The sequence below is a fragment of the Ambystoma mexicanum genome, chromosome 12 (genome assembly GCF_040938575.1).
Source record: "Ambystoma mexicanum isolate Mex_15411 chromosome 12, UKY_AmexF1_1, whole genome shotgun sequence".
NCBI lineage: Eukaryota > Metazoa > Chordata > Amphibia > Caudata > Ambystomatidae > Ambystoma > Ambystoma mexicanum.
This window is the reverse complement of record NC_090936.1, coordinates 701,561,749-701,588,931: the sequence shown is the minus strand read 5'-3', so window position 1 is coordinate 701,588,931 and position 27,183 is coordinate 701,561,749.

Genomic DNA, 27,183 nt, shown 5'->3' with positions numbered 1-27,183 from the left:
TCGAGTGCTTAAAAGAAATGTAAAAATGTTGCTGATAACATTTGCACAGCATGTAAAATGTCTGTTTGAATGGAGGGGAAACATCAGCATTGGTTGTGACGGAGCACCGAAGTGTGCACTCTTTACAAAGACCACCATTCTACTGTGCTGCCAATGATACGATTCCAACATTGGGAAGCGAAGTGCATGTCTATTCTCATTTCTACTCTTGGCGATTAAGAATTGACTTTACAAAAGCAAATAAATAAATAATACCAAAATAAAATCAGAGGTGGATGTCAAAGCAGTTCAAAAGGGTGGCCGTTAATGAGGGACAGGAAATACTAGACTTTACTTGACGTTTCCATTCAGCGACCCAATAATCCACATTAGCTGCATACTTCAATGCCTATAACACCAGTAGTATCATTTTAATTCTGTAGTTCTGCAATAACTAAAATAAAAATAAAAAGCATATTTGGCCAACTCAAAAAAGGCATTCATACCCAGATCTCTTGATTGTTCCTCATTTGCAGGGCCATGTGGTATCGACTTGCCATTCCAAAACTGCACAGTTTGAGCCTGCAGAAGTGCAGATGAGTTAAACAGACTCCCATGCATGACCATGTACTTGATACCTGCAAGGATGTTCACAGCGGCGAAGAGTTTTGCTTCTAGTGCCACACTGTGGAGAGAGAGGCGTGATGCAGTTACTTTATCTTTGGGTATGTTGGTGATAGTGAAAAAAGAGCAAAGTCAAGTCAAAAATATTGGTCTCAATATGGGTTTGGTGGTAATGGGAAAAACATTGTGGTAACTGAATTACTGTCACTTTTTCTGCACTAGCAAATAACAAATGTTACAAAATCTCTTGTAATTCCTCTGGTACTAATTCCATCAGATTAATTCATGCCGGAAGATTTACTGCCCAAAATTCAGTGGTAATTCAGCCAGTAATAATTCCTACAGAGGAAGTACTGCCAATTCCACAGCATTACAAGTTGAATTACCACCAAAGACAGGCAGAAAATCATTGAAAAATCAATGCAGTTACCTCCACCTCGAAGAAGCGGCGATACATGTATCAGGGTGATGAAAGTGAAGCCACAGGTGCTTACAATTGCAACCAAAATAGTATTTAAGGGCCACACCATCCCCAAAACCATTTCTAAGCACTTGAACTGCAGCTTCCTCAGTCCGCTATTGCTCATCGTGCTGCAAAGACATGCAGTGCAGCAGCAGCCAAGGACATCGAGGAGGCCACCACTCAAAATATTGACACTCAATCAGCTGAACCGGAACACCATAGCAGAACTGCTCATCCTGATACAGATGGACCTTATGAGTGAGATCAACATCAGGCTGCCATTCCACCTCTCCTAAAGCTGTTGGCCATCCTTCATTTTCTAGCAATGGGCACATTTAAGCAGACTATTGGAATGCTACATCGAAATTCTCATCCAACCTTCTCAAAGGTGCTGGAACAGGTGCTTGAAACACTAATGAGAAATGCACCTGATCATAGTTTGCTGTCCACCATCGCAAACCTAATTGTATGCTACCAAGGCACGCTTCCATGCTGCGGCTCACTTCCCCAATGTTATTTCTGGGCTGAACTCTACACATATGACAATCGTCCCACTGCATCCAGAGATGCAAGTCAACTGTTAGAGAAAGGTGTACCGTTTAACGAACATGCAAATGGCATGTGATGCTGGATTGATAGTGAGACACTGCTATGCCCCATTCACTGATTCCACTCATGACATAAAGGTCCTATGGAGCAACACACTGCCACAATACATGTACACCCACAGTGGCCATAGTACACAGATATTTGGTAAGTAGCAAGACTGACACTGCAATGTGTATGTTTTTCAGATCATAAGATGTGGTGGGTACATGAAAACCTCCATATACATGTCATGCATGCAAGGAAATCTAATATATTTTGCAGCTACTCCCTCTATTCCTTCTACTGTGACCATATCCTTTCAACCTTTGCAGCTTGGGATTAGTCCGCAGACTCTCATCCTAGGTATTATTTTCTCAACAACCCCAAATCACATCCATTGTTCAGTCATGCCATTTGTATTTGTTTAGTATAAGGAAAATTAAGCCTCTATTAACATTTTCATCCACCGAAATTCTTCTTCAATCCATCGTGTTGTCTCGTCTTAACTACTGATGTTCCCTCTATGTTGTCTTTGCTCCATTCTCCACTCTTCGTTTCATATTCTGTTTCGTCTACCCTGGTCTACCAATATTTCTCTCTACCTGGCATGACTCCATTGGCTCCCAATTAAGCAACGTCTGGAGTTTCATTTTTTGTGTTTAGTTTTGAAATGTATTCATGCTTTGGCTCACCCATATTTATTTTCCTTGGTTTCTTTCTATCATATATCTAGAGAGATATGTTCTGCTTCTCAGTTACATCTTTCTGTTTTTCAGCTTCATTATGCTGACTCACCGTTCCACTTCTTTCCACTTCTTGGACTTCTCTCTGGAATTCTCTTCCTCTTCCAAATCGATCTACTACTAATCTCTCCAATTCAAACTACATATAAAACTCAATCTTCTTCAATCTGCTTAACTCTTGATGTAACATCGTTTCTTCATTGGCTTGTTATCCTGCTCTTTTCTTTTTCAATGATTGTACTGTAATCCTCTCATTTGTTAAGCGGGTTGGATAAAAGTGCTATGTAAATGTCTGTAAATAAATAAATTACTATATATATAAAATATATATACATACTTGCCACTGCATGATGCATATGACCATATGACAGCAATATTACATGTGACATCAGTTCGCATAATGACTAACATATAATGCCTGAAACAGGCCATGGCAAATACCACTCTCTAGCCCAGGCACAGTGTGACATGAGTGGGTGCAATAGTAAGGTACACGGGCATGAGTAATGGACAGGCCTGAATTCTTGACCAAACCTACAACTTAATATCATCCAGACAGGCATGTAAATTTCATGATCAATCAACAATGCACAACATGAGTAGCATTAATTACCTGCAACAGCCCAGCAATGGGCATTGAGATTGAGCTACGTTGCAACTGAAATAGTGGGGTGTTGGTGCCCTTCAACATTAATAGTGGAGCTGGATTAGCAGTACTCTTCAGCTATTTCCTATTCTAAGACACACCTACCCATGTTTCTTTGCAAGCTAAAATGGCCTTTGTCAGCTCTCTCACCTCGCCCCTACCAGGATGTTGGCAGCAGTGCCATCTGCAATCCTTCTGGTCTGCCTCTCCATGGCACGGCCCACCTATTTTGATTCCCCTCCATGCATGGCTCCTAACCTACAAATGGCCCAGTTGTTCTTTTGCAATCTTCATCCTGGCACAAACTGAATGGGGGAAAGACAAAGGTACTGGTGTTGTGTCCTCTGAGGCTGAAACTGTTTGGTCACCCCTTGTCTGGCCTTCCTCACTGGGTCTCTGCCCTACCCCAGTATCAATGGTGAAAGACATGGGGGTAAAAATTACCTCATCCTTATCGATGGCTGTTCAGGTTAGTGTAATCTGCCAGGTGGGGCATCTTAAATTAAAGATGGTGTGCAAGGTTTTGTCGTTTCTGCTTTCCCACTCCGGGTCCTGGTGGTTTCCTGCCTGGTGCTATCTTCCTTAGATTAGTGTAACTCATTGTTCCTTTCGCAACCAGTCTAATTGATTCAGTGCATGCAAATTCGGCCGAACTCTGCGGCCCGCGCGCCACAACTACTTTTTGTGGGGGCCCATATCTCTCTGGTTTTACGTAGCCTTCATTGGCTGCCGGTGGTGAAACAGGATCTGTTTAAAACACTTTGGTCTTTCATTCCCTTAATGGAACAGGGACGGTTTATCTGCAGGCAAAGTTCAGGTTTCAAGTGCCTCGCCAGTCCTTTCATTTTGCTGAGGCCTGCCTGGTTGAGGTCCCACGCTTTAGGCTGACTTGGGTTGATGGCCAGTCTTTGTCAGTTTTTGCGTCTGTGCTGTGGAACACTTTCCCTCTTGTCCTTCGGAAGATAGATGAATATGTGTCATTCAGGAGATCTTTGAAGACTTATCTTTTTTAGCTCTCTTCTTTTACTTGTTTAAGTCAGTGCCAAGATGCCTTTGGGCGTACGTTGCGCTTTATAAGTGAAGATAAGATAACATTCACACCTGGCAATGTTTAATCATGTTAAGTCTCTCCCATATTTTGTCAAGGATATGTTGGTGTACTGGGGATTGAAGGTTGGGGACTGCTCCCTCCCTATTACATATGTGCCATGCACTGCTGTTTCGTCCTGATGATTGTGCCACTGTAGTGCATGGCCACTTGGTAAGGGTGAAGGAGTGATGAGGAAAGGGGACAGGCTGGCAAGGGAAGACAAGTCTGGCGGACTAGTGCTCACTGGTGCTCATGGCATGGTGGCGGAAACAGGAGCAGCCCTTGAGGTGGCTATGGTGCAGTGGTGATCTGAGCAGCTGTCATGCGATGGGCCTCAGTGGTAATGTTGCATGTCATGGTTTCTGCAACAATGTCCTTGATGCCTGATGTGTGCATGGCTCTGGTGGTCAGTTTGCCCAAGGGCTGTATGGAGATTCATGTGGCAGGCACGGGCAAGGAGATGCACAACCACCTCATTGATTCTGTCATTTATGAAAATACTACACTTTATTTGAAAAGAAAAAAGAAAAAGGAAATGCGAAGATATAGAAAGACTTCAACATAGTAGTATGTTTATGCTCATATTTGTTGAGCCAACTGAGAGTGTCAGAAACTTTGAGGTGTTACACCTCCTTTTCTTTTTGTGCATTTGTCTCTGATCCTTGTGTCATGGGGGTATTATTTTCGGGCAGCCCCAGGTCAAAGTTAAATTTAAAAGTCACAAAGAATTTAAAGGTTTAAAATAATAGAGAAAATTTGAATCGCATACGTGGTTCCCACCTCTACCCTACCTTTTTACAGGCAACGAGATGGCCATAGCAGACTTACCTGATGATTTTTGGTGAGTGGCAGAACAATTCCCTGTGTCCTTGTGTTTGTGGCAAGAGGATGGTACTGGGGTGGAGATAGCAGACACTGCAGTGGATGTGTTTGGGCCCTCATCACCTGTTCAGTTGCCTTTGATACCTCTTCGGAGACATGTGACATGCTGATACTTGATGTTTACTTGGAGCAACAATTATTATTTACATTTAGGCTCATGTTAGTTGCTGGATGTTACTCATGTTTGTAAAGGTTACTGACATTACACAGGGGGTGGCTGTGACTGGCATACTGGACTACTTGTAAACAATTAAATCAATGTTGTTGCTATGAGATGGCGCTGTATTGGAAGTATCAGTATAAAGCATGAGTGCGCCTGGTAATAATTTGGCTCAGTCATGTTCATTGTCTACACAATGCAAGTGGTCACTCTGAAGGCCACATTTCGGACAATCCATGTGAAATATCCCTGTGGAACATTTTGCTACTTCATTTACATGTTCCTTGGGCACCCATTGCTCCCGCTGCGGTATTGGTTGCGAGTAATGTGCATGTGCCATATGGCCAAAGAGTCTGATGTATGACAGGCAATGCTTGGCTTCCCCTCGTTTTTAGGTGATGTCATTTGCAAATGGTTACTCCTCTACTCACCAGGACCTGCTTGGGAGCTAGTTAAGAGCACATCCATTCGTAGATGCCTCAGGCAGCCCTGTGATGCATGAAGCTTGCTGTCTTCTCTCATGAGGTCAGCTTGAGGTCTTTGCTCTGCCTCCTCATATCACTACTGTCTGTTTGTGGTGGTGTTTTTTTAACCTTGGAAAAGAGGTTATAGTACGTTTGGCTGAACGGAGTAGTATCTTAGAACTGTTTTGGTCAATTTCTCAGACTTGGTGGCAATTTTCCCTATGTGAGAGAAAGAACACCACCCTGAAGAAAGCTGGGTCAATTCAATTAAGGTACCGGACAGACGAACCTCGAGTTGGCCATTTTTAATCCATTTTAAATGTCATCATGATTACAATGATCCATTCATGGCCTAATCAATGAAGAATACCGAGGGATAGGCTTTGTTTGAACATAGACATGCACCTGGTTAAATTGTAACTGGCAATTGGATCATCGATTGGTCCTGTTCTCACCTATGGTACTTTTTAATGTTAAACATGTGTGGTTGAGAATGTGTATGTGTCATTTATGTGTGGTATCAACTATGTTGGTTGAGTGCGTGACAAGGTATTACTTTCAGGGGAAAATCATTTGCACTTCATGATATACAATGTTTTGCTCACAGCTGCTGTATTACATGCACTCTCACTTTTTGATGAATACAGGCAGTACTTTGCACATACATTGTTATATGTTAATGTTATCCTTGAAACTTATTTTTGAAATAAATAAGAAATGATCTTGACATTGAATGCTTTCTATAACTATTTTATAAATGTATTGAATTGTTTATAGGATCTATTGTTTTGGTGTTGTATTGGTTTGCACTGAGCCTATTTGCTCAAATAATATTCTGATCAGACCTCATCTATGTGAGTGTGTTCCTTATTGTGGTGTGCCAGCAGTGAGCGTCCCTGGACGTGAGGTAATTCCACCACTTTCTGATGTCATCAGTGTCTCAGGGCACATTCCCTGCTGCAGCAAACACTTTGCTCTAAACCTGTTTTCTGATGGAGGCCTTCATCTGGTGTGTTATTTTCTTGCTCTGGACCCCAAAGTGCTCTTTAGAATGGGACACAACCCCCTCTGCCAATACAGTCACCTGTGCCTCCATAATCGTTGCTGCTTCCTGTTTCTCATGACAGGCACTTTAAATTTCCCGTTTCCTGCAGACATGAGTCCATCCTCCTTTACCTTAGGTTTGCAGCAGTAAATGTGTGGTTTTTAATGGATTCAGGTTGTGAATATGGCTGCAGTTCAGCTTCCCGTATTCAGTGTGCCGCTATTTTTTCCTAGTTGTAATTTCACCCATTTTTGCCAAGATTACCATTCAGTAAGTCTTCCATTTAAAGCTGGTGGTACCAGTAATTCTTCCAAAAAGGCAGAATTGGAACTCGGAAATCGTTTTTTGGTGGGAATTCCTCCAGTCAGTATTACTGTCACCCCTAGTCTTGTTGGTGCAAGGCACTACACTTGTAATCTGCTGGTTATTCCGCCAGGCACATTTGTGCTAACTGTAATTCAATGTGTAGCAATTACCACTATATGTAATGCCATAGTCTTAATGAGACCCAAAGAGTTTTGGTTCCCTGATAGTTCCTGAATGCAAGTGTCCCACAAAACATTCTTGGTAAGCTGATTTTATATCTTAGGTAGATGCCTCGGAGTGCTAAACATTTTCATTCCATATTTGGCTGCGGTCTTCAGTAACATGTACTGACTCCCAGAGTACACATCTGCGTAATATCAAACCCTGTTTCTGCTTAATTTGCAATCAGAAAAGGGGTGGTTAATACATGAAACATAAGTAATTACACAAAGATCCAGTACCATGAACAAGGGGATTGTTGGGGTGCTCACAAGGTGCTCAAAAATTATGTTTTCTCCCTTCTGAAATATTTCCTCCTGCAAAAGGAATAATAATCACAAAACCACAAGAAATGAAGGTAAGCAGCCTTAAAATAATTATGTACAGACAAACAAGTCTTTGTACACAAATGCTATCAGAAAATAGAGCACAAGCACAGGGAGTGAAAGGATTGCAATAGTTTTCCACTCATTCCCTTTAGGTTCTGACATCTGGAACCAGCAAACGTTGGTGAGACCCAACTTTTCTTTCAGTAGGGAAACAAAATAGGACAGAAAATACCTTTTGCGCACAAAACGTGCTGAAATTATTACAACAAACTACAATATGCAACAAATGTGAGTATGAATTGTAAAGCAAGCATGAGCAAATGAAATAGTCCTTCTAACAAAACTCACTGTGGGTGCAATCGACAGCAATCTGAAAAAAACAGAGAAATGTGTATTTTGTTAAAACATCTGAAAAATAATGAGTTTCTTTCTGTCTTTCTAAACAATGAGTAGTTCACCTTGATTTTTTCTATTATTTGCAATCTAACCATTGTTATAATGTGTAATGTTCTGAACAATTATTTGAATTGCAACATATAAAACTGTCCATCTAAGCAGTGTCATTTTTTGTTAACATTTCAGTTGAATTTAAATTAAGCCCAAAATGGGATTACCCCTCCTGAGGATCTGCCACACAATGGAATGGCAGTAAAACACTTGTAGAGGGCAAGACATTTTGTTTTTTGGATTACCATTAAAACCAATTGTTGCAAAAACAAACAAGGAGTCTTGATTCAAATGTTTACACCAAACAAACAAGAGAATTGTGAATCTAAAGGCAGAAACTAACAACAATAAATCTTAGTGTGCACATAGGTTCATACTTTTGAATTAAAATTTGAATCCTCTTCTGATCAGCCTCAGGAAAAGAAACTTAGTGCAGCAGCTTCATCAAAAAGTTCCAAACTCTTTGAAACAAAAAATCAAAAAGAAATCAGATTTCAAAAATACAGTCAAAATAACAGTGTTCGCAAATCTTGTTGTTCTAAGGACTGACATTCAAATACAACAAAGGCAAAACCGATACAAACAAAAATACTAAACTTAAAAATGGCCTCAAATTATGAACAAAGAGAACAAGAAGCAGAACAATTATTTTCAGGATTCCAAATGTCCAGTACACAACCAACCAATACAAACAAGGAATCATTAAAATCACTCTTTGAAAAACTAGAACAATTGGAAAAAAAGGAGCTCTCGAGAAGGTGGGAGATAAAAACAGTGGAACAATACTTCAGAGTCAACAGAATCCCAAGGGGATTGCGCATATGCATCTTTCCGTCCTTTGAGGAGGATGACATAGCAGGATTCCAAGAATGGGAAGAACTATAAATTAATACATCAAAGGAAATGATGATGTGTATAATCAACAATTCAAAAAGAGCACATGATACACCAACTAAATAAATACAACAAACTAAAGCAGACATTGATAAATTGAACCTGCCAGAAGCAACTTTTACAAACTATGAACTCTTGGATGACTACATGAAATGGTTTGAAAATGAAATCAAAATCAAAAAACTAAAAAAAAGTTAATCAGAAATTAAATGGATTACAAATTTTAAAGGATCTATACTTTCCAAAAACAAATGCCAAATAAGAAGTATACATCTAGTCAACCTCAACAAACAAAAAAGTTATTACCTACAACACCAGCATTCACCACACCACCATCCTCAGAAGCCGAATCACAGAGTGACAATGAACAAGAACCAAGTATTCCGTCAAACCAATCAGCGCCTGCAAAAGACCCAGTTACCTCTATAGCTTTTTTAGAGGAATACAAAAAATTCAAAAATATGCGAACAACCCAATACTTTGCCAGAACAAAAACAAATCAAGGCTCTCAGAACCCCCAACAAGCACCAGGACAAGGAGGGGCCAGAGGGGCGGAGGCTATAGTACCAATTCTATCCTCCGCAATCGAAGGGATGCAAACAAGATAAAAAAAAAACAAAGTACCACAACAATAAAACATACTAGTCAACCTTACAGATTTAGATCCTTCACCCGATCTTGTAAAAGTTCTAAATAAGGGCTTACCTTCTGCCCCTCAAACAAATCGGACTATTTCTCTCTCAATGTCGACCTATTTAGATTTTGCAGGCAACTGAAATTGAAGAAAAATTTTGCTCATAGCGTCAGAATCAGAGGAACTGAGGAATCTATAAAACCCTCAGAATTAACAGTAGCACATATACAGGATACAGTTCAACTGCTCAATATTGGAGAGGAAGAAGATATCCACACTACAGATACAGTATCAGCAGAAATGGAGATTGATACTGACCTAAGTGACAAGACAAATCCAAGACCCAAGTCCAATTTTATTCCATATTTGACACAATACAATGTTATTGATCTCGTTGTCAAGACTTGTACACAAAACTTACAGCAAAATTACCTCAAAGGCAAAACATCAAGAATCAAACACAACCTAACTTGGAAAGGAAAGTTAGAACTAGACAAACTTAGCAGGAACAGTGTGGTTACAGTGAAAAAAGCAGACAAGCGTGGAAATATTGTCCTCTTGAAAACTACAGAATATTTAAGAGCAGCAGAAGAACATCTGAATCTACAAAATTGCTAGGAGAGACTATCCATAAACCCAATTAAAAATGGTACAATAATGGAAAATCATGACAAAACGCTGGACAAATCTCAATTTGATAACAGAAGATGAACAGAAATGTCTAAATAAACAATTTCCAATAGTGGGGACAATCTACGTTATACCAAAGATACACAAACCCTTTGTTTCTTTTCCTGCCCTCAGAACTGTAATAAACAACGTTGGCTCCCAAACAGAACCAATATCCAAATATGTTGACACTTTTCTACAACCTTTAGTGTCAGGACTTGCCATCTACAAAGGAGACACAAAGCATATAATCCAGCAGCTCGAAGCCATCAACTGGGAAACCAACTTTAGGATGTTAACTCTAGACGTCTCCTCCCTCTAAACATCAATACCCCACCCAAAAGGCATTGAAGCAATTCAGTACTTCCTAGAGATGAGGTCAGTCTCCTACTACTCTCACAACAACATGCTGCTAGAAATGCTCAACTTTACCTTTGACAATAATATCTTCCTCTTCAATGATAATATAAAGAGACAACAACAAGGGACCGCAATGGGGGCAAAATTTGCGCCTCCATACACTAACCTATATGTAGGACGATTTGAGATGGAACATGCCTGGCAACACAAAGCCTTTACAACAGAGAACAACATTATCTATTGGGGTAGATATATTGATGATGTCCTTATCATCTGGAATGGAGATATCAACGCCCTCAACAACTACTTTGCTTTTCTGAACCACAATACCTACAATTTGAATTTCACTTTAGGTCACAGTGATACATCAATCCTTTTCCTTGATTTGGAACTATATGTGAAACATGGCAAAATCTTTACCAAACTATATGTCAAGCCAACGGCTGGAAACAGTCTTGCATGCTTAAAGCAACAATCCGAAGCATATCACAAGAAATATCCTCTATGGGGAAATGTTGAGAATAAAAAGAAACTGTACTGAAAAACATGAATTCCAAAAGAATGTGTCAGCAGTTATGAAGAAATTCCAAGAATGAGGATACAAAGATCAACATCTAGAGAAAACATATCTGAAAACTGAAAAACAAACAAGAGAGGAACTATTGACAGACAAACCAACTCAAAAGACAACCTTTGACAAAATAAAATTCATTACAACATACTCATCAGACATAAAAATAGTCAGAAAAATATTAAAATAGAACTGGAACATCCTAAAAATGGGTGAAGAAGTGAACATCACCTATCGAAGATCTAAAAGCCTTCAGAATAAACTTAGTCATTCCCACTTCTCAATTTCAAAACAACAAAAAAGGTCTATCCAAACTGTGGGATTCACAAAGATTCAAATGAAATTTCAAATGTGGTCATTGTATCAGCTGTCAATACAGTGAAGATGGAAAAACTGAAATACATGTACCGAATGGGAAAAATACAGTATTTGGGACTTCATTCATTGCAATACCAAATCTGGGGTATATGCTACAGAATGCAGCTGCAAAAAAAATATATGTAGGTAGCACAGCAAGAAAACTAAAGCAAAGGATACAAGAACATATAAGGTCATTTATCAAGGAAAACGCAAGATACCCTTTGGAATACCACCATCAGACTGAACACAAAGGTTCTTTGAAAAATGATGTAAGAGTTACAGAATTGAAAATATTACTGTGCCACCAAGGTTAGTCAATTTTGAAAAAATGCTCAGGATAAGAGAAGCATACTGGATGTGTACTTTGGATTTGTGCCATATAGGTTTGAAATCTGAAGGGGAGATGATCAATTTACTGTAGCGAACACAATTCACCTCTTAGCCAAGCTAACATGAAGAAACTGCATTGGCACTAATTCTATTTTGGTTGGTTAAAACAAATAACAACTATGCTCATCATATTTCACCAATCTTTCAAATAAACATTTAGCACCCATAGGAATAGAGTAGGTAACAATATAGCTTAAATCATGTGACCAAAAATATCACGTGACTATGAATGAATACATTTAGGATTACGTCTAAAAAACATTTTAGAAATAAAGCAATATAGCGTGGCTAGGCAATTTTCTTTACTTTTCTCAAAAAATTGATTCATAAATGAGCTTACTCAGGTATCTAGAAAAGAGGCACACATCAATGTGCGACCGTGCGTAATGTAACATACTTAACCCATTCCAAAAGGGCAGGCGCGATCACATGAACAAGTTTAACACGTGATTGCGGCACCATTCTGAAGTCGGGAAACACACACCGAACTAGGAAGCAGACGGTTAGCATGCCGCTCCTCCTGCAAAAGGAATAATAATCGTGGAACCACCAGAAATTAAGGTAAGCAGCCTTAAAATAATTATGTACAGACAAACAATTCTTTGTACACAAATGCCTTCAGAAAATAAAGCACAGGGAGTGAAGAAATATTTCAAATTTATGGTATGAGGCTGTTTCCAGAATGAGCATCTCCCATGCAATGTCTCTTACAGCCGGTCCGACTGCCATTGACAGGGGGTTCTTTAAACGTGCATCATCCATGAGCTCAAAGGCTCCTACATAGAACTTTAAGTCCCTTGACCAGATTGCCCATCGGGCCCCTGGTTGCTGGTATCTCGTAGGTCAAAGGCATGTGGCAGGTGTAGTACCTGTGAGGTGCCCCCGGATGGGCGGGAGACTGCACTGTCACACTTTCGACATAACAACCATAAACCTGGCTAATAATATTACTTGTCATTACAGTAACTGAAATCAAGAGAAAAACCGTAATTCTAAGCTACTAGAAAATGTACGTGTTATAAAATAACAATTATAATTATACTAATATTTGGTAGTTGTGTACAGGAAGTGGTAGGACTTGGGTAGATGTGTCACTTGAACCCTTTAGTGAAAATGCATATGATGGGTTGGCCAGTCCTTCTGCAGCCCCTGATGCACTCTCTGCTGATGTGGAGGAGACATCTTGATCCAGCATGGTGGCTGTTTACAGGCAACTGCAGTTTGGGCTTCTTCTGCGTGTCGTTTTGGGGTTTCCTTTCTTGTATATAGCTTGTTTGGAGGCATCCTGGGACTCTATGTCCTCATGCACACTTCACCCTCTGGCCTTGGGCACTGTGTCCTTCTTCCCTTCCCCCTTTTTGTACTGTATCTGGGGTGGGGCACGTACCTCTTTCAGTGGTGTGGTCAGAAGTACTAGTGGTCACTGCTATACTGATCCAGTAGTCCACATGTGCTGAGGGTTTTGCTGCGGGCGGGCGGGCGTCCGAAAACACTTAATGAAGAGGGAGGGGCTTTTCCTACCTCTCTGTGTCTGCGTGCGGAAGAGGCTGAGGGCCGCTTCGTGACTTTGGGGAGGGGCGGGCCTAGCAAGAGGATCCACACCGACGCGCGTTACAAATGCCCGACGGCATCCTCAAGGCCCTCCACTAGCTGCACTGCGCACTGGCATAGCTGCCATTTGCCATGTGTGCTTGTCGTCCCCACAAGCCGTTTCCGGATCCACTGGGGTAAAGAAGGCATGTACACGTGTACCCTGGGTCTCACCGCCGGTGAGGATAAAGACCAAGACGCAGAGCGGGATACCATGCAACTTTCTTTATTTAACCGGAACTGCTCATCCCTCGGCCCACCTCCCTAACCCTAACGTCACTCTCTTGCTTTCAGCCCAAACAAGGGCCGTCCCCATAACGATTCAGGAGGCTGCACTGTCACACTTGTGACATGACAACCATAAACCTGGGTAATAATATTACTTGTCATTACAGTAACTGAAATCAGGAGAAACCCGGCGTTCTAAGCTACTAGAAACTGGTCTCCTGTATTAAGCACGTTATAAAATAACAATTATAATTATACTGATATTTGATAGTTGTGTACAGGAAGTGGTAGGACAAGGGTAGATGTGTCACCTGAAACCTTTAGTGAAAATGCATCTGGCTCAATGGCAGCATGCAGGAAGTTTTAGGTTCAGTGGGGGGCAGAATGGGCGAGGGGAAAGTAGCAGCAGATTTGGGAAATAGCTGGGGAACTGGGGTATTCTGGATGAATGATTGACAAGCGTGCACACCATTGGGAAGTAAGGGTTCACGCAGGAGCTGAGATATTGATTTTTATTGCGGATTTATACACGGTCTACATAGATCCGTTTTATATTTAGATGTATTTTCCTGGCATCATTTTGAAAAGCTGTTTTTACCTTTCCGCGTTAACCTATTTTATTTAGATGAAATTAACGCCACCAAAAGTACTTTTTAAAAGTTATAACGATGTAATTTAATTGATGTTATCAGATCCCGCAGAACCTTTTGAAATATACGGCAATGCCTTCGAGACCTGCGGCGTAGGCCTGGAGACCTCTGCTTGAGGGATGCAGGTGCTCTTTATAAAATATATCATCACAGAGAAGGGATGCGGAGCACATATTTCCGTACTGTTTAAGGACACAAACAACAACACCTTTTTTTTCCATTTGCTGACAAAACAATCCATTTGTTTTCTGCATTGCCAGCACCTGGCCTTCTTTTCCTTGTTATAGATATGTAATGCTTCAGTAATTTTAGGCACACCGAGATATTCCTGTGGGAAACACATCCATGCTACAAACTTGGAAACAGAAGCTGCACAAGGCACAGAGAATTTCTTGAGGGGCTCTGGGAGATTGGAAAAAACAATGATTGATATGCCGAATTTCAAACCATAATGGATTTGCTCTGATGATAAGCTTTAATAAATCGGCCCAGAGGGCTTTTTATTGGGTTTCAGAGAAAACTTTAAAATCCCAGAGATCGAGAACATTAAAAATTGTCAGCTCTGTGCGCCTCTAGAAATATAGTAAAAAAAGGCCACGTGAAGGCTGCTGCTGACTTTATATCTTGGAATGTTCAATGCATGTGTTTATTGCAGAGGAGAGAGGATGGCTGTAGCATTTGCATTGCTCTTCTCCAGCCGGCTCTGACGTGACCTTGCTAACATTTCTATCTCTTTGAAAGGCGTGGTGCCCTTTTATCGGGGACATAAATTGTGTGAAATGTTTAACGTATGGGAGATGTGATCCATAGAAAATGCGGCCGAGACAGTGAAATAAACGTTTCTTCCACACATAGATTCAGCAAAGGTCACATGCCTCCCCTATTTCTCAAAGCTGGGCCTGCAATTGTAATTCATCTTTTCCCGCCAGGCGCGTTTACAATCCATATTATACCTTCAACGTTGATAATCATTAAATACATATGATTGTTTGTTTTTTCATAGCATGGCAGATATCGGGATACCTTGATAAGAGCTGTGCTACGAGACACACCATGGAGTCATCCTGTGGTCGGATTTACCTGACAAATAAAACAAAGACCGAAATACATCAACTAAAAGGGTATTTCAAACGTCATCGTCAACTGCCGTAAACGCACGCGGGATGATTTCACGTGTAAATAATGTGTTTAGGCGTTACTGAAAGTACAAACTGTTGTCAATCTGTCAACATCTGTCAACATCACTACTAAAATGAGTCTCGTAGATTTCAGGATGCCAGATGTCTCACGTATTAACTGTGAGCTTGGGGCAAAGCCGTCTCCGAGGAAAGTATCCACATTTTCCTGTCAAAAGAACGCAAAGCAATAGCTCATTGCCCGATTATGACAGGTAAACTGTCATATGATGCCCGTGATTGGCACTGCAGTGGTCTTGACAGCACAATTCCCTCCATGCGAAAAGGAATTATAGGGCAAGCTATAATCTCATTACTGTCATGCAGGTTCAAATACAATCGAACACCACACAACATGTATCCAGAGGCAATATTTGTACCGTTCTGCATATGCAATGGTTTGTGTGTTTAAAGTTGGCAGGACCTTCGTTCAGCCCTGCTCGTGACTCGATATATGAGGGGGTCCCCGCCAGCTTCTGCCAGAATCGAATAATGGTCCCTCAATCAGCCCCGTGCACTTGGGCAGGAAGAGCTCTATTGAGTAGGCCAACCAGAGTCACAAAATTAGCAGGTCGTATGTATGTGCTCTGGGATGTTTGTGACCTTTTTCTTTTAAGTCCATTTCTTTTATTGGTGTTTACATAGCGCTTACCGGCAAAGTGCTGAATACAGTAAACAAAACAAGTCATTCAAGTAGTAGCAGTGCAATTAATGAGAACCATGGTTATGAAGAGGAAAGAAGGTGCGATTTCAGATGAGTACGGAAAGAAGAGTACACTGTAAGAGAGCGAATAGTTAGAAGGAGGAAGTTCCAGAATTTCGGAGCTAAGATTGACAAAAATTGTTAGCGTGATTGAGCACAAGGAGGTCAGGGAACTGAAGGAAGAAAGAGAGATTGGGACCAAAGGGAACGTGATGGATGGATGGTACCAGGATATAAGAGAACTAAGAAATTGAGGTGCCATGCCATAGAAACATTTGAAAACAATGTGTGGTCACAGGCTGCCTCATCTCCAACACGAAGCAGAACACGAGGCAAGTGTTCCTTGAAGCGGACATCAATCAAGGTAAACCCGTGAGGGCTTGTGAAGCGCAGTAGGCATTTTAGCTGATCGTGCTGACAAACAGCACCTTGCATCATACTAACATTTTGGGTGCCTACAAATACCACATCCGGGATTTAATTGGGTTTGCTGCCTGATCGCATTGCCGTGACTAAAATTGACTAGCTGAGTGGGCTTTCAAACAGGGAATTTTCTTCCTCCAACATGCCCGCCGCTGACTACAAAGGCACTGGAGTGCCTGCACGCTATGTGCTTCCGTTGCTATGATTTCTAGTAACTTGCACCAGAAGCCAATCCAGGGAGCCCTTGACAAAGGCCGACACTAAGTGCCCTGTCTGAGCTAGTGTGGACCTTGGGAGGGTCTGGAGGCCCCGCAGCCTTGCCCACCATAGCACCTCATGCACCAAAACCAGACTGCCCCATGGAACAGCTAGCCAACATGCAGACTGCCACCCCACGAACTTGTGTCTCTGGAACTCATCTCTCCCACCAAGATTACGTGTGAGTCTTGTCTTGGACATTGCTATGCCTTTTCACTAACCCAAACAGCTGTTGTACTTAGTTGTGCCTATGCCATTCTGTCTTTCTATGTCTACTATATCCCTTTTCATTTGTGTGCCTTTGTGAATATCTCATACCCAAGTTTGTTTTTCCATCTGACCTATTCCTCCTCTATGTTCCTCCACCATCCTGTGCCCCTTCCCGCTTCCCATCTGTTCAGCACCCCCCGCCCTACAGTGGAACTCTCTACCTCTCCATATCCGTTCCATCTCCTCCTACCCCTCCTTCCGCTCCTCCTTAAAATCTCATCTTCTTCATCCTCCTTCCTGACCTTCCTTTCACTCCCTTCTCACTTTGCCTCCATTTCTCTTATTCCCTGTCCTCAGCTAATTGTTGTGCACACTGTTATTTATTGTTTGATTCTAGTTTCATATTCATGCTTCTATTGTAATTTTGTTGTTGCAATATAAAGTGCTTTGGCGTAAAGCGCTATGTAACATTTAATAAATACAAATACAAATCTGCACACCCACATTTTGCATTGCATTGTGTGCCTTTGAATATCACAAATCTAGGTTTGTTGTTCCATCTCTGCACCCCAATTTTGCATTGCATTGTGTGCCTTTTAATATCTCAAATCTAGGTGCGTTTTCCATCTCCACATCCCCATTTTGCATCGCATTGTGTGCCTTTGGGAATATTTCAAATCTAGGTGTGTTCTTTCTCTAAGCCTACACTTCTGTGCTCAGGTGTTCCCACTGTGTCTGTCTGCTTCCCCCTGGCTACTAGGCTACCTGGTGGAGTTTCTGCCCATACAGTGCAGCCTCTTGCTCTATCCTCTGACCTGTGTCTCTCTGCCTCCTCTGTGACACTCACTGTCCCGCCTATCTATTTTAACTCCAATACTATCACCTATACCCCTTCTCACGAAAATTCTGGAAGAAAAAAGTAAAAAAAAAGATTTCCTGACCACTAACCCTGGTCTGCCCATCACTGACACCTACGTCAGTGCAACTTCCAGACATATTGTTACTGGTATCCTCTTTTCTGTCCCCTCTTCAGATCTCTGGACTCCGCTCCTCGTCTCTTCTCTCTCCTATTGCATTCTCTCCCATGAATGGTGGCACTATACGGGCAGTACTCTTGGCAGGCTTCACGTCATCCAGATGTATCATTAATGTCTATTCCAATGGCAGTATCATGGCTCAGGGTCCTCAACCCAATCTCCCCTCTTTGATGATGCCTATCATCCTCTTTGACTGACAACTACCATCTCCCATCAACTTGCTTCCTGCAACTGATACTCCTTCTTCCTCTCTTTCTGTCCTTCCTCCTCCTCCGTGTTGTGTACCATGTTCCTGTACTCCTCACCAGAAATCCTGTAAAGACAGTGACTTGCTTCACCTGGCTACGCTATATGTCCCCTCTGCAATCAAACACTCTGCTGACATTTGCCTCCTCCTTGAAGACCTGGATCTTGACATCCTCACCCTCAAAGAGAAATGGTTCAAGGCCAGCTCAGTCACTGCTTTTGACTCCCTTCTCCCTGACGGCTGCAAGATCATCTCTAAGCCATGCCCCAACTGAGATCAGTGGGGTGGCCCTGATCTTCCCTGAGTGGGTACCTTCTTCCCTCACACCCACCCAGCCATACTCCGTCAAGAGCCTGGTCTGCAAGCTGGCCATCTCTCCTACCTCCTCCTTGACCATTGCCACCATCTATCGACTACCTGGCTCCATTTCTCTTTTCCTCTCTGAATGGGCTGATTTCACCACCTCTCTCCAGTCATCTACCTCTAAACTCCTTTTACTTGGTGATTTTAAAATCCACCTTGACTCCACAATCACGGCTCTCTATTCCGTGAATTTTCACCTCGCTCTCCCTCTCCATTCTCCCCTTTGGTCCTACTTACTCAGCTGGACACACTGTTGATGCCTCCATCCATACTGAACTTCCTGGTTCCTGATGCCTCCCTCCTGGTTGGACTACTGTTTCCTATCCTCTCTCTTGGACCCTTTGACCCCCTGACCTCACCTCCCCCAGCTCTGCCACCCTCGTTCTCGGACATTTGCCTGATGAAACGTGTGTCAGCTACTGCGTTTGCATCTACCTCCACCCTCTCCCCTCCCTCTGCAAACTCTACCTCTGATGCTGCTATTAGCAAACTCCACCTTGCCATCACTGGCACCCTCAATATCCTTGCCCAGTCATGAGGATCCACCTGAAACATGCCTCCAAGCAGAACACCTGGTACAACTCTGACCTTGAAGCCTTAAAGCGCAAGTGCAGAGCTGCAGAGTTGAAGTGGCAGACCACAAGTTCACCCTCTGACAAACTGTCTGCCGCCTTCTCCAAAGGCAATATCGTCTCTCTATTCACTCAAAGAAGAGAGCCCACATCCAGGCTTGCATCTCTGGTGCATCCAACAACACGGCTGAACTCTTTAAAAGCTGTAAGGAACTAGCCATTCCCCCACAGCCTCCACCACCCCACTTTCTTCTCAGGCCTTCTGCACTGCACTGGCCAACCACTTCACTGCTAAAACTCAGGACATCCTGGGGACTCTCTCCTTCTTCCTTTCCACCGCCCCCTCCCATTCCTCTGCCACACTTAGCCTCCCATCCTCCCTCTGCCTTCCTCTCTTCCTTCTCCCCTATCACATCAGAGGAGGTCTCTAGGGTTGTCCGCTCTATGAGGGTCTCCTCCAAACAGGTCCCACCCTGTTCTTCCAGAAATATTAAGGACAACATCAGCTCCCTTGCCCCTGCGCTCACTGATTTCTGCAATCACTCTCTTTCCACTGGGTCCTTCCCATCATCCCAGAAGCACTCCCTTGTGCACTCCCTCCAAAAAAAAGCTTTCTGCAGACCCATCATGCCTGACCAACTATCGCCCCATCTCTATCACCCCCTTCTTTGGGAAACTCCTGGAAAAATAGGCCCTCCCACAACTGACTCAGCACACTGAGTTGGTTGGTTGCGTAAACAACCATCAATCTGGATTCCGAACATCGAGAGGCATGAAAACTGCTCTCCTGAACACCCGTGAAGAATTGCTCACGTCTCTGGACTCCAACTCTCCTTTTGTTCTCATTCTACTCAATCTCTCCTCTGCATTTGACACAGTCAACCACTCCAACCTCATAAAAAGACTCCATTATAACCTTGGCATCTCAGAGAGGGCACTGGATTGGCAGACCTCCTTCCTCACTGACCATCCCTCCCAGGTGATCCTGGGCTCTTTCTACAATCCCACCCCTATCTCTACATGTGGCATCCCCCAGGGCTCCAACCTCTCACCCTGGTTCTTTACCATCTATCTCTCACCATTTGCTCACCTTATGTCTTCTTTCTCCCGCACATCCAGTGTTATGCAGATGACACACAACTCTTCTTTAAGCTTCCCTCTGATCCACTTGCTATTTCATTTACCATCCCTGGCTGTCTCATCCAGTCCTGGTGTGCCTCTAATGACCTATGCCTGAATGCAGGCAAGACTGATATCCTTCCTATCATGATTCCTGCTCTAACCTTCCTCCACTCTCTCTGGCCACCCTCTATGGGCTCCCCACCTCCTTCTACTGAAGCCAGAAACTTCAAAGTCACCTGCGACTCCTCTCTTTCCTGCCTTCCTCACATCATGGACCTTGCCAAGAAGGCCATATTCAAACTCCACCTCCTCAGTGGTATCCTCCCTTTCCTCACCTTTCCCCATAAACTCAATGTTTCTAGAGCCTGGTACTCTCTAGGCTGGAGTACTGCAACAGCCTCTTCCTTAATCCACCCTCTTCCTCTCTCCGCCCCCTACAGCTCATACAGAACAGGCCTGCCACAAGTATCCTTGTCCTCAAGCCCATCCACCTCCTCAGTGACATCCTCCCTTTCCTCACCTTTCCCCAGAAGCTCAATGTTTCTAGAGCTTGGTACTCTCTAGGCTGGACTACTGCAACAGATTCTTCCTTAATCTACCCTCTTCCTCTCTCCGCCCCCTCCAGCTCATCCAGAATAGGGCTGCCACAAGTATCCTTGGCCTCAAGCCGAGGGACTGTTTCTCTCCAGCCCTAACATCTCTCCATTGGTTCCAGATATTGCAAGGATCACATTCAAATCCCTCTGCATCATCCATAAGGCTGTATGGGGTCTGGGACCATGCTATCTACAATCTGCTCTCACCAAATATTCTCCCTCGAGGGCCTTACATTCTACCAGCTCCAACTCTCTTAAGCAGCAAGCTGGAGGCTGATCTCTTTCCTTGGCTTACTCCCTCCTCTGGAACAGCCTCCCCCTCCCTCTCCATCTTGAGCCAGATCTCCTCAAATTCCAGAAGTGCCTTAAGACTTTCCTCTTCATCTCCTCCTTCCCCCTTCCCCTACCATGCTAAAGCGCTCAGTCGCTGAGATTTGTGGCCTTGGCCCTTATGTGTCCTCCTGGGTCATGGCCATTTTACCAATCACCTGCACCCCTCCCACTCCTAGCACTTGCCCTCAGAATCACCTTTTAATGCTGAGGCTGAATCCTCAGGCTGCATTACAAGAATGTGGCTTAGCGGTTTATGTTATACTGGTCTGTGCTCCCTCGCAGGACTGCCCTTTGTATTGGCAGATGACCATCCTTTCCATGCAACCCCTGTCTAGCACTTTACAGGTACCCGGTAACTCACCACATGGCACTTCACCCAACCAGTGGAATCCACTCAACACTTACCCCCGTTCTCCACCCGTTCTCCACCTCCCCCTTCTCTCTCTCTGCACTTGTACAATCCGAATGCTTCACAAGGCCAAGTAGGACCACCTTTATCCTGTTCATTATTGTATTTTACTGCCTTTGTCCATGTTCCCTCCCTTTGCCCTGTGGGCACTTTGAAACACAATGTCTTGCTGTATAAGTGCCTTACAAATAAAACAATAAATAAATAAATAGAAACAAGATGAAATTGCAAAGGATGTTCAAAAGATAACCAGTGTAGGGAGTTAAGGGCCCCAGAAAGGAGCTACAAGGAGAGGGGGAGCATATAAGACGTACCGAGGAGTGGTAGATAGAGCAAAGTGGACCAAGCTGAAAGGCATAAAGACCGAGGAAAAGAGAGGACTAACAGTTAAAATGGGCAATAATAATACTAAAAACTTGGAGCTTTGTTGCTCGGAAGGTTAGAAAAGGACAAACCTTGCGTACATTAAAGACGTAAAAATGACATGGGTGTGTGTGTAGTAGTGAGAATATGCACAGAGAATGTCAGGGACGAGTCGAAGGTAATGCCACGGGTTGAGGAGAGTGTTGAGGAGAGTGTTAAATGAGTGGGGGGAAAGAATATAGAAGAGGGAGGAACGGGAGAAGGACTATGAGAGGAATATTATATTAAATAAGAAATGTAATTAATTGAGCAAAAATGAAGAGCACATTGTTGGTTAAAGCTGCCAAGAAATATATCTCTCTGCCGTCATGCTGTAATTCTGAGGCATTGATCTGATCTAGATTGGAGAACCCGGTAAGAGCCTGTTCCCTTCTTATGATAATAATATTTAGTGACACACACCTAAGATGTTGGTCTTTTGGTGACGTAGAGCAGCGATCAAGGGTGTCATACATGTGATATTTTTCCAAAACTGGTAGACATTACATTGATTACCATTAACCCACACACCTGAGGGATGGTTGATGGGTGAGTGTTGGGAAATATAACAGTGTTGTGGGAGCTATATTTCTATTACAGCATATATTTTGGAATCAATAATGGTTGTATAATGATGAGCATCACACACCGTGGGTAATAATAAGCAGCACTCAGATACCTGAGAGTTCGTAGTGCTATATAAATGCTAAATTATTATTATTGTTATTATTATTATTATTATTATTATTATTATTATTATTATTATTATTATTATTATTATTATTATTATTATTTATTTCTGAGTATAGCAACCAATTGAGAGTGAACAGTTGACAGTAATCTGGGACATGCTGGTGCAGTCATCCGTAATGTGGAGGCAATAAGGCATTGGGTTGTATTCCTAGAAAATGTTAACTTGGTTAATATCATGTTAAAGAACTTTGACTTTACTGAACTTCTCTTGAGATTTGGATGGGGTGATTCAAGTGACTTTGGCAACACAGGTTAAGACACTCACTGTTGTAGACTGTGATGGTCCTTGTATGTAAAAGCAGAAGTAAAAGTTTCCTAGGATGGTTGAGGGGGAGCAAGGAACATGAAATGCAGTTAAGTTAAGGGAGTGGTTGAACAACTAATAAGGGCTTGTTAAACCTAGAGTTTGTTGGAGGTAGCAATTAACAGAGCTTGTGAGACACAAAAACAGGGCAGAATTCACAGAAAAAGCACTATCTGTGCAAAGTAGTTAGGGTGAGCGCTAACATTGCGTGGCCCAAATATACTTTGCTCGGAGCTGATTCACAGAATAAAATGAGCTCAGAAATCTGCAGTGCAAAGTAGCGCCCGGCAAGTCCACAACACGCCCCTAGGACATAATGAACATAGCGCTGTCAAAGTACTCTGCGCCCCAATGTGAAGTGTGACATTGGCCGGAACTATTGCAAAGAAGTAATCAAGGATTACGTACCAGCAATCACCATTATTGTTTCTTTTGTTTGTTTATTGTTTATTTGTACAGCGCTTATACACAAGAGAAGTGCTTCAAAGAGCTTCAAGGCGGGAAGGGAGCAAAGGAATACAGTAATATTTTTTATGCCTTGAAGCTTCGAATGATCTAACAAAACATAAATAGCGTACTAGGCCTCATGGCATTTCTGCTAGTGCAAATGCATGAAGTGTTTCAGGTGCAACCAAACTAGGGAGGGAAGACAACGCAGGTACAAGACAGAACTTACTAGTTCTAGTAAATTTGGGTTATGCAAGTGTACAGACAGATGTGTGGGGGGGTAAGTCCGCCCAGTTGAGCAGGGCCCTGGGTTAAGTACAGAGATCTTACACCTCTCATGGAGCATATGATGCAAGTGCATTAGTCTGAACATAGTGCAGAGCACCGGAGGCAAGTTCAAAGACTGGTGGGGGAGCCTGGGACCTGTGAGGCTCTAAAGGTGAACCAGGCGACCAGTCAGTAAAAACTGTGCAGAGTTAGGAAGGGAAGGAGGAGTGAGCAGGAGAGAAAAACAAAGGTTAGCAGGGGAGAGGGAGACAGGAGTAGGAAGCGAAGAGGAAAGTCTTTAGGAGTTTCCAAAACTTAAGGAACTCTGGATCAAGGTGTAGTGAGGAAGGGAGGCTGTTCCAGAAGGAGGCACCTGCAGAGGATACAGATCTAACCCAAATCTCTGCTTACAGTAATGGCTCACTCGCAAAGAGTTGGAGGACGATGAGAGGAGGGCTCTAGGAGACTATTTAGGAAGAGTGTGATAGATCAGCAAGGAATATCGAGGCTTAGCACCACCAAAAATTTAATCTACCATGCCAGTCATGAAGTCAAAGTTATGAATATAACTTTATTCTGTACAGATACAAATATCAAAGCAGATAGCTATCTGACTCCCAAGCACCTCACAGTGTGTACCAGCAGACAGAGTGAGGGAAGAGAGTACTGGTCATCACAAAGCATGGCTATTTATACCCAGTCCCGGTCATTCGTCCAGCCCTTCTCCAAACTAATAAATTACAAATGTGGGTCTGTGCTCAGTTCACATGACAAATATAACAATATTAGTTTACACTTTTGACATGTAGTCCTATCCTTGGAGATTCAATGGCGATGTTGGTTCTCCAGTTCAAGTTAAGCCCAGTTTCAAAAAACAAATTCAATAGTTTACTGCAAAGGCACATGGTTTTGGTATGTCTGCCAGTCAGTTCTCATGTTTGTATATGGCTGAAGCTATTGATGCAGACAACACTTGAATTGAGGTTCACTGTGGCTCCAAGGTTCCTTAAAGATACAATACTGGCAAACTTTGTTGTATTCAGCTGTGCAGATCTTTCCTTGTTTCTTGAGCTTTAGGATAAATGATTTCTTCCAAAACACACAGATGTAGTTGCTTTGCTTTGTGTGTTGTTGTTTGCAGGAGGATGAGTCTGTAGACATAGATAACACTGTGAATGGGAGTTCATTTTGACTACAAGGTCTCTTTGCACCGAACAAACATTTCTGCTCTTTGCAGCCCTCATGTTGACATAGGCTCAAAGGTCATTCTGCTCAGAGGCAGCTGAAACATGGTTAATCATTTCTGAACAGAGAGCAGGAGTTGGGATGAACATGGCAGAGGTTTTCAGGATGGCGGCAAAGTCAATTCTATCTAAATCGAGTTAACCATGGGTTTTAATACAAATGCAAATGTCTTAGGCCAATGTTCGTAATCAGGCGGTAGTCTTGCGAATATGGTTTAACAAACCCTCCTTTTGGCGTAAGCCAAGAGCATTTACTCAAACATTCATATTATTTAAGAACCATGGATCAATGTCCGTACATCCTGAATCACAGTCTTCAAAAACATCAATTTCCATCATCTCTTTGATGGTAATATCCTGCATTACTAAGATATTGGCTGCTTTCTCAGACACTTGTATCCTAGGTCCTAGTGTACCTACTGTTTGTGCACAACATCCTCCTATCATGGAACATATGACAGGGAGGCATTGTACACAACAACAACAGAACAGGAGAATACCAAGAATCACCATTAAGACTGCAAAGATCTTCCAACCCCATGATCGTAACAAGTCCCAGAACCAAGTACTAAGATTCCAGTTTCCCTCTGGGACATGCACTTCAGTATGCAAGGTATGTAGATTTTGGATTACTTTCAATATGTTAGGGGAGGAGTCGGGTACAAAGACACAACATGCAGATCCCACCATTTTGCATACCCCACCATGCTCATCTAGAATGATGTCTAACACCATTCTATTTTGAAGGGCTACTAATCTAATTGCCTTTTGCTCTAGCGTCATGTTGTACAGAATATCGGTGGTCCTATTGATGGTCTTTTCAAGTACCGTTGCTAGTCTTCTGATGTCCTCAGAATTCATTATTTGACCCCAGAATGGTACGAAGGATTTTTCTACATCACCCAAGACTTGTGAAGGTGTATCATCATTCTCATCCCACCTTGGATGAGCTCTAGAAACTTCAAAGGTGGTAGCAACATATACTCCTGGCAATAAAATACCCAAGTAACTAGTACCATGCCAATCTCTAGGTAACCATGAGTAAGCCTCATTGCCACAAAAAAAATAAACAATATCTCCTACATACAAGGGTCTATCCTAACTGGTTAGATTTGCAATGGTAGTACAACCCTCGAACGTACCCACTGGCTGAGAACCCTCTCTCTGTATGCAGAATGGGACAGTTTCTGGACTAAGGTTAACAGTATAAGAAAGAGGCATGGCATCCTGATTGCCTACGGGAGCCATTTTGAAGTAGATCAATGATTGAAAAGGTCTAGAAAGTCTATCAGAAGGCCTAATAGAAGCAATATTGAGCTTGCTTCTATTCACAAAGAGAGAACATCCTAAAGGTTTAAAGACTCGTTTTTCAAATTCATTGAGATTAGTTCCATCAAAATTCCCAGTAATACTATTGTTCTAACAACCAAAGAATAGTGCTCTAAGTGAGGCATAGCAGGCAGTGGTTAAAGGAAGAGGATGAATATACCACCCCAGTCCCTTTTCCCCATGTTGTTGCAAATGTGAAAACACACAGGAATCCGTTTTATGCAGAGTCACATGGGTAGCGTTCATAATCTTTCAGAGAGTGTTATTATGAAAACCCTGCCTATGTTGTAAATCACGAGGAGGAAGAGTGTGCAGATGCATGAAGGGTGGAGACACAGTTGAGATATTTGCAATTGGTAATAAATTATCTAGCGGACGCACTTCTTCAAGATACCAGAACCCAAATGAAAACATGATGACTAAACTGATTGACATTACGATGATCAAACATTTGGTCCTCGAGGCCATGACCCTTGATGGGTAGATTTGTTCTGAAAGGAGTGACCACTATTCATCTTTGCAGGAATGATTCTTAAAAATGAGGATTGTTTCTCAGACTCTGTTAAGAAGCCTCTCTGTTAGGCTCTTTTAGTTCATCCGACGGTGGCCATTGACCACGTGGCCTATCTTGATTGAAGGTAACTTTGCCAGTCGCCAC